Here is an 8955-nt window from a genome sequence, read left to right as displayed (position 1 = left end):
CTGTCTCTTGCATTTAACATGCCCATTAAAACGACCTGAGGTGCCTTTAAAAAATTATCACTGCCCAGGACCCACTCCCAGAGATTCTGATTCAACTTTTTGGTTTGGGAGAAGGTGAAAATGAGCATCAGTATATATATATATATTTTAAATATTTATTTTATTTATTTTTACAGGGACAGAAAGAGAGTCAGAGAGGGGGATAGATAGGGACAGACAGGAACAGAGAGAGATGAGAAGCATAAATCATTCGTTTTTTGTTGCGACACCTTAGTTGTTCACTGATTGCTTTCTCACATGTGCCTTGACCATGAGCCTTCAGCAGATTGAGTAACCCCTTGCTCGAGCCAGCGACCTTGGGTCCAAGCTGGTGAGCTTTGCTCAAACCAGATGAGCCCGCGCTCAAGCTGGCGACCTCAGGGTCTCAAACCTAGGTCCTCCACATCCCAGTCTGATGCTCTATCCACTGCACCACCGCCTGATCAGGCGAGCATCAGTATATTTTTTATAACACACTGAGAAGAAAAGCACAAATCAAACATAGACTTGTGTCAATTGGCGGTCCGTCTTATTTTTTTCCCCCTACATAATATTTTGATTGTATGGACATGGCACAGTACTTTTAACCCTTCACTAGTTGATATACATTTGGGTGGTTTCCAGTTTAGACCAAATATGAATAAAGCTGCTAAGAACATTCTTAAACATGCCTTCTGATAAACCAAAATCCTTATTAATTGGCTTTAAACCATACATTATGCAGCAGAGCAACATTGCCCTCAAAAGGATAAAATTGGTTTTAGGAAAAGTAAAAAAAAATCTCACAAAAGTGGTTTATGGCCCTCTAAAAGGTCTTAATATATAAACAAATATTTGCTATATTTAGAATATTAAAATTTCATGAAAGGGGTGGGGATGAAAAACAACAAAATGTCTGAAAAGGCCCCTGGAAGGTGGTAATGAAAAAAAGGTTGGGAAACACTACTTTATATCTAGGAATGAAAATGCAATATATGTGCATATTCAACTTTATATATATTACCAAAGAGTTTTCCAGAATTGTTATATTTTGAAAGTACCAAAGGTAACTCTAATGTATATCCAGGATTGATAACAAGAACACTACACCATGACATTCACAGTAGCAGCACAAACAGTATCATCAATTCAAATATGTGGGTTAACAAGGTCCTATCTCCCTGATTCTGATCTTTCCTGGTAATCACCACAATCTCTAACTCACAGACTCTCCCCAAGATTCTGGATTAATTGTGTCAAGAAAGATATAAAAACTCTAGGTGATTTTATCAATAAATAAATGTCAGGTCACCCTTACAAATCTTAACTCTGAATCTCTGGTCCAGTGGTTAACAGCTGTTTTAAGATTCTTTGTTATGGTTTTCTGTCCACCCTTTGGACAGCTTTGCTAACCCCAAGCTTTCCATGTCAAAAGCCTGCCTTGATTACATCTTTCTAAATACCACACTCCTAGAAACTCAGCTAAGTAAAGAACAGGGGAAAAGCATTCTTTAAAAGTTATGTTCTGGTTCCAGTCAAGATAGCAGCATAGGTAAATGCAGTACTCAAATCCTTTCACAACCACATCAAAATTACAACTAAACTATAGAACAACCATCATTCAGAAGTGCCTGAAATCTAACTGAACAGGAGTCCCATAACTAAGGATATAAAGAAGACACCACATAGAGACTGGTAGGGGTGGCAGAGATGCAGAACTGGCCAGACCCACACCCACGTATGGCAGATAAAAACCAGGAGGAATGTCTCAGCTGCAGTGGTTCCCCTTGAGGAGTGAAAGGTCCCAGTCACACTCCAGGCCCATAGCCCACACCAGTGCCAGGAAGAGAAATCTCCCATAACTTCCAGTGTGAAAACAGCAAAGATTGTAATTGAGGGAGGGGCAGCTTTCTCCCAGAGAGAACTGTTTGCAGAGGTCATTGTTCCTTTGCTGAGACCTCTCTCAACAATGGAGGCAATAGCTTACACTGTTCACCCTGCCCTGGTGATTCCCTGACACTCCACTCCACCAAATTTGCAGGCCCACCCAAGCCAATTCCAGCGACTTTTCAAATATAAATGGCCTATCTTTGCTCATGCTTTGGACTCTAAAATAATTCAAACAAGCATCATCTGGCCTGACCAGGCAGTTGTGCAGTGGATTTAGCATTGGACTGAGATGCAGAGGACCCAGGTTCAAAAATCCAAAGTGGCCGGCTTGAGCACGGGCTCACCAGCTTGAACACAGGGTTGTTGGCTTGAGTGTGGGATCACAGATATGACTCCATGGTCGCTGACTTGAGCCCAAAGGTTGATGGCTTGAAGTCCAAGCTCACTGGCTTGAGTCTTAGGTCACTGGCTTGAGCAAGGGGTCACTCACTCTGCTGTAGCCCTCGTTCAAGGCACATATGAGAAATCAGTGAATGAACAACTAAAGAAACTAAGGAGCCACAATGAAGAATGGATCCTTCTCATCACTATTTCTTCCTGTCTGTCTGTCTGTCTGTCCCTATCTGTACCTCTGCCTGTCTCTTTCTCTGTCTCTGTCACACACAAAAAAAGAAAAAAAAAACATCATCTGGCTGGAGCATGCCATAGCCCTCTCTAAGTGGTCCCAGGCCTAGCAGTAGCGGCAGCTGATCTTGATTTGAAGCATGCCCTCTCCTGGACACCTCCAAGCCCAGCACTAGTGACAGGCATTTGCAGATCACTTTGTAGCTCATGCTAGGTGGCCATGGGCAAGACACAGGAGCAGTTGACACTGGCCTGCACTTCTAGGAAGGCCCCAGAGCCAGCACACTCACTGGTCGGCTTCAGATTACATCAAAGCAACACCAAACCATCTCCACAAGCAAAACGCTCAAGGGGCAGACTCAGTGGGCACCAGAGCCCTGCTGAAGTAAGTCCTGCAGCATGGGTTCACCTCTGCACAACTGATCCTCCACAGTGTTAGCAGCCAGACAGTCTTTACAGTCAATTGGCCTGGGTGGTGTAAATCCCTCCTATTGAGGTACAAACAGCAATCAAGTCTCAAATACAAAGGAGGGTGTACACAGCCCACTTGGGGGGGTATACCTGTAGTGCTCAGCTCAAGCGTCAGAAAAGCTGTGCCACTGGACCCTATAGGACACCTACTACATAAGGCCACTCTACCTAATACAGAGAAATAAACCATAAGGAGGCAGCCAAAATAAGGAGACAAAGAGACATATCAAACAAAATAATGGAACAAAGCTCCAGAAAAAGAACTAAACAAAATGGGAACAAACAATTTACTAGAGCAGAGTTCAAAACCTTGGTTATAAGAATGCTCAATGAACTTAGAGGGAGTAGATAAATTTATGAGAATTTCAACAAAGAGATAAGAAACAAAGACAAAGATAGAAAACATAAGAAAGAACCAGTCAGAAACGAAGAATACACTAGCTGAAATGAAGAATATATTACAAGGAATCAACACTAGAGTAGATGAAACAGAGGATCGAATCAGAGATTTTGAAGATAAGGAAGCAGAAAACAACCAACAGAACAACAACAAAAAAGGAATCTGAAAAAAAATGAAGATACTCTCAGGAGTCTCTGAAACAGCGTCAAGCATACCGACATTCACGTCATGAGGGTGCTGGAAGGAGAAGAGAGAGATCAAGAAATTGGAAATCTATGTGAAAAAATGACAGAAAACTTTCGTAATCTGGTGAAGGAAATAGACCTAAAAGTCTAGGAAGCTGAGAGAGTCTTAAATAAGATGAACCAAAAGAGGCCCACACCAAGGCACATCATAATTAAAATGTCAAAGTTTAAATAAAAAAGAGACTCTTAAAAGCAGCAGGAGAAAAGAACTTAACTTACCTATAAGTGAGTTCTTGTAAGATGGTCAGTGAATTTCACAACAGAAGCATTTCAGGCCAGAAGGAAGTGGTATGAAGTATTCAAAGTGATGAAAGGCAAGGACCTACATACAACCAAGATTACTCTATGCAGCAAAGCTATCATTTCGAATCAAGGGACATATAAAGAGCTCCCCCGACAAGAAAAAACTAAAGGAGTTCGCCACCACCAAAGCAATATTATAAGAAATGTTAAAGGGTTGTTTTTTTTGTTTGTTTGTTTGTTTTTGTATTTTTCTGAAGCTGGAAACGGGGAGAGACAGTCAGACAGACTCCCGCATGCACCCGACCGGGATCCGCCCGGCACGCCCACCAGGGGCGACACTCTGCCCATACTGGGCATTGCTATGTTGCGACCAGAGCCACTCTAGCGCCTGAGGCAGAGGCCACAGAGCCATCCCCAGTGCCCAGGCCATCTTTGCTCCAATGGAGCCTTAGCTGCGGGAGGGGAAGAGAGAGACAGAGAGGAAGGAGAGGGGGAGGGGTGGAGAAGCAGATGGGTGCCTCTCCTGTGTGCCCTGGCCGGGAATCGAACCCGGGCCTTCTGCACACCAGGCCGACGCTCTACCACTGAGCCAACTGGCCAGGGCTAAAGGGTTGTTTTAAAGAAGAAAGGAGGAGAAGGATAAAAAATATGAATAATAAAATAGCAATAAATGCATATCTATCAACATTACTTTAAAAGCAAATGGATTAAATGCTCCAATCAAAAGACATATGAAAGCTGAATGGATAACAAAACAAGATCCTTACAAATGCCGCTGTCTACAAGAGACACACAGAGACTGAAAGTAAAAGGATAGAAGAAGATATTTCATGAAAATGGAGCTCTGTACAGTGGATAAAGTGTTGACCTGGAATGCTGAAGTCACTGGTTCGAAAACCTGGGCTTGCCTGGTCAAGGCACATATGGGAGTTGATGCTTCCTGCTTCTTTCCCCCTTCTCTCTCGCTCACTCTCTCTCTCTAAAAAAAAAATGAATAAAAATCTAAAACAGAAAAAAGAAAAGAGAGAGAGAGAGAGAGAGAGAGAGAGAGAGAAGGAGAATGGAGCCCTGGCCAGAGAGCTCAGTTGGTTAGTGTCATCCCAATGCGCAGAGGTTGCTGGTTTCATCCCCAGTCAGGGCACATACAGAAACAAATTGATATTTATCTCTCTTCCCCCTCCCTTCCTTTCTCTCTAAAATCAATAAATAAAAATTTTCAGAAAAACATCCATGGACACAAACAAACAAAAACTGGGGTAACAATATATTTAAAAAACAAAATAAATGAACAAGCAGAATAGAAACTAGTAGGTACAAAGACCATTTTGATGGTTTCCAAATGGGAGGGGGTTGGATAGATGGGTGAAAGAGGTGAAGAGATTAAGAAGTGCACACTGGAAGTTACAGAACAGTCAGAGGGATGCAAAGTACAGCATAGGGAATGTAGTCAGTAACATTGTAATAATATCTGTGGTGTCAGATGGGCACTAGATTTATTGGGGTGATCTCTTAGTAAGTTATAAAATGTCTAATCACTGGGATATATACCTGAAACTAATATAATATTGTATGTCAACTTGTAATTAAATAATTAAAAAATTGAAAAATAAAAAATTTATTTAAAGAAAGAAGTAATGTTTTTCAAAAATATTTTCAAGGTGGTATTTTGGCATGATTGTTTTTAAGTCTTGAAATAAAAGATGGCAGTCAATAAATGTTTCCTTTAAAAACAACAGCAGCCCTGGCCACATAGCTTGGTTGGTTAGAGCATCTGTCCCAAAGCCCAGATGTTGCTGGTTCAATTCACAGTCAGGGCACATACAGGAACAGATGTTCGTCTCTCTCTCTCTCTCTCTTTCTCTCTCTCTCTCTTACTCTCTCTCACTCCCTTCCTCTGTTTTCACTAAAATCAATAAATAAATTTTTTTTAAAAACAACCCTGCTTACTCCTTTACCAGCTAATGCAATATCCATTGCCATACAAGTCCACCCTTTGACATCTTCCCCCTGATGTTAGAAACAAGGCAGGCCCTTGCACCTCTGCCTTCTCAGCTGGGCTTGTTTTTAATCTCCTGAAGCTGAATCTTTCTTCAGGCATCTGTTCCATCCTAGATATTTCAGGTTATAGCATCACAGGAGTATAGTTAAATGTTTTTGTGGCCCAAGGTGTCTTATTGGTAAAAGGATCAAAGGTTCTCTGCACTTTCTGAGTCTCAGAGCAGTTCTGCCTATAAAACGTTGTCCCCTTACTGAATTTCAGTTTCTCCTCTTAATTTAAAGGTTGTGAATGTTTCCTCTGGACCGTCCTGTGCTCTTTATTTTCTACACATGGCTACATTTAGACAATCAAATATCAATCGCAAAATAAATTTACAATTGTAAAATTCTTATTTAAAAAGAGAATCAGTCCTTGTTTTCCCATTGTATTTACAAGATTATTCTGACAGATGCTGAATTAAAAACAGCATTCTGGGGGCAGTAACTGGAAAAAAAAAACTTTCCTTCACCTCAGGCTCCTTCACAAAATTCAGGCTCAACCACCTATGACAATAATACTGTGTGCGTGTGTGTGTGTGTGTGTGTGTGTGTGTGTGTGTGTGTGTGTGTGTGTAAAGGAATAGCTTTGGTAGCCAGATAGCACTTCCATTGTTAGAAGCTTAGTAGGACTCTAACTATATCTCAGTCATTTAGCATCTCTGGTGACTAATCCCATGAAGAAATGTAACTTTTGTTAGCTTCCATTCTGTCCTTGAGCACAGATTAATCCTCTCAAATATATTGAGACTTCCAGAACCTCCGGACCAAGTAGGACAGTGATTCCCTGGAAAGAAAATATTGGCTCAGTGTTAGAAGGATGGAAAAAACAGGTCCAATTCTTTAGAAAGTTGGTTATTTTCAAATGAGTAAAAATGAAACATGATCTCCCTCTAGTGAACAAAAGGAGAATAACCACCAGGCGATCTTCTTGCACTCCTTTAATTGATTTTAATAGACTAAGATTTTAAGTATAAAAATGTTCATATTTATCCTTAGTACCTAAACACACACACACAGCATATAAGTCTCTTTTTGTTTCTCTACAACCAGAGCATGATGGTGCATGGAGCAGGATCAGAACACAGACAAATTATGGATGCTATAGTTCAATTACCAGCTACAACATATATATGAACCACTTTATTACTAAGCATAGGTTGCCTCATAAAAATATTAAAATGTAGGGACACGTTTGGTAAATGTGTCTTAAGAAGAAATCTAACCTTTTTACAGTTGAACGAAATGAATTTACATTAATAAGATGAGCTTTTATGAAATTCCTGGAATCAGATTTCATGTTTGTTTCACCTACATCCGCTAAGAGATTTCTAGAAAACATTATTTTCTTCTCCTTATTGTTTTATAAGTTATGATTTTTAAATGTATTATGTTGTTTGACCTTACGATTATACTTATATTTATTTACTTTTCTTAATTTCTTAGATGCCTATAACTTCTCCCTAATAAAACAAGAAGTTCAGCATACTTTCAAAATAATTTGGTTTCCTCTATTCCCCAATATGATATGTTCTATAATTTTAGTTATTGGTTATGATGAATATATATTCAATTTTCTTTTCCTTAGTCCTAAAATTATATTTTTTCTTTATTATTAATTTTAATGGGGTGACAGTGATTAATTAGGGTACATAGATTCAGAGAAAACATCTCCAGGTTATTTTGACATTTGATTATGTTGTATATAACCATCACCCAAATTTAAATTGTCCTCCGTCACCTTCTATCTGGTTTTCTTTGTGCCCCTACACTCCCCCTACCCCCTCCCTCTCCTTCACCCACCTCCCGGTAACCACCACACTGTTGTCCATGTCCCTGAGTCTCATTTTTGTGTCCCACCTATGTATGGAATCATATAGTTCTTATTTTTTTCTGATTTACTTATTTGACTCCGTATAATGTTATCAAAGTCCATCCATGTTGTTGTAAATGATCCAATGTCATCATTTCTTATGGCTCAGTATTATTCCATAGTATATATGTACCACATCTTCTTTATTCAGTCATCTATTGAAGGGATTTTTGGTTGTTCCCATGTCTTGGCCACTGTGAACAATGCTGCAATGAACATGGGGCTGCATGTGTCCTTACGTACCAGTGTGTTTGAGTTTGGGGGGTAGATACCCACTAGAGGAATTGTTGGGTCATATGGTAGTTATATTTTTAATTTTTTGAGGAACCACCATACTTTCTTCCACAATGGTTGTACTACTTTACAGTCCCATCAGCAGTGAATAAGGGTTCCTTTTTCTCCACAGCCTCTCCAACACTTTCTATTACCTGTCTTGTTGATAATAGCTAATCTAACAGGTGTGAGGTGGTATCTCATTGTAGTTTTGATTTGCATTTCTCTAATAGCTAATGAAAATGAGCATCTTTTCATATATCTGTTGGTCATTTGTATTTCTTCCTGAGAGAACTGTCTGTTCATGTCCTCTTCCCATTTTTTTATTGGATTGTTTGCTTATTTGTTGTTGAATTTTATGAGTTCTTTGTATATTTTGGATATTAGGCCCTTATCTGAGCTGTTGTTTGAAAATATCATCTCCATTTAGTTGGATGTCTGTTAATTTTGTTGTCAGTTTCTCTTGCTGAGCAAAAACTTCTTAGTCTGATGTGGTCCCATTCATTTATCTTTGCCTACACTTCCCTTGCCTTTGAAGTCAAATTCATAAAGTGCTCTTCATAACCAAGGTCCATGAGTTTAGTACCTATATTTTCTTCTATGTAATTTATTGTTTCAGATCTTATAATTAGGTCTTTGATCCATTTTGAATTAATTTTAGTACAAGGGGACAAACTGTAGTCGAGTTTTATTCTTTTGCATGTGGCTTTCCAGTTTTCCCAGTACCATTTATTGAAGAGGCTTTCTTCTCTCCATTGTGTGTTGTTGGCCCCTTTATCAAAGATTATTTGACCAAATATATATGGTTTTATATCTGGGCTCTCTGTTCTGTTCCATTGATCTGAGTGTCTATTTTTCTGCCAATACCATGCTGTTTTGATTGT

At 39.5% G+C, this 8955-nt stretch overlaps 1 non-coding gene across 1 annotated transcript; it reads right to left on the bottom strand.

The window, feature by feature from the left end:
• Nucleotides 1-4419: 4419 nt before the first annotated feature.
• Nucleotides 4420-4495, bottom strand: TRNAT-GGU (transfer RNA threonine (anticodon GGU)). Its single transcript has one exon. It is a non-coding gene; the product is annotated as a tRNA-Thr (tRNA).
• Nucleotides 4496-8955: the final 4460 nt, after the last annotated feature.

Source organism: Saccopteryx leptura, chromosome X (genome assembly GCF_036850995.1).
Source record: "Saccopteryx leptura isolate mSacLep1 chromosome X, mSacLep1_pri_phased_curated, whole genome shotgun sequence".
In the NCBI taxonomy this organism is placed as follows: Eukaryota; Metazoa; Chordata; class Mammalia; order Chiroptera; family Emballonuridae; genus Saccopteryx; species Saccopteryx leptura.
This window is presented reverse-complemented; position numbering and strand designations above follow the sequence as displayed.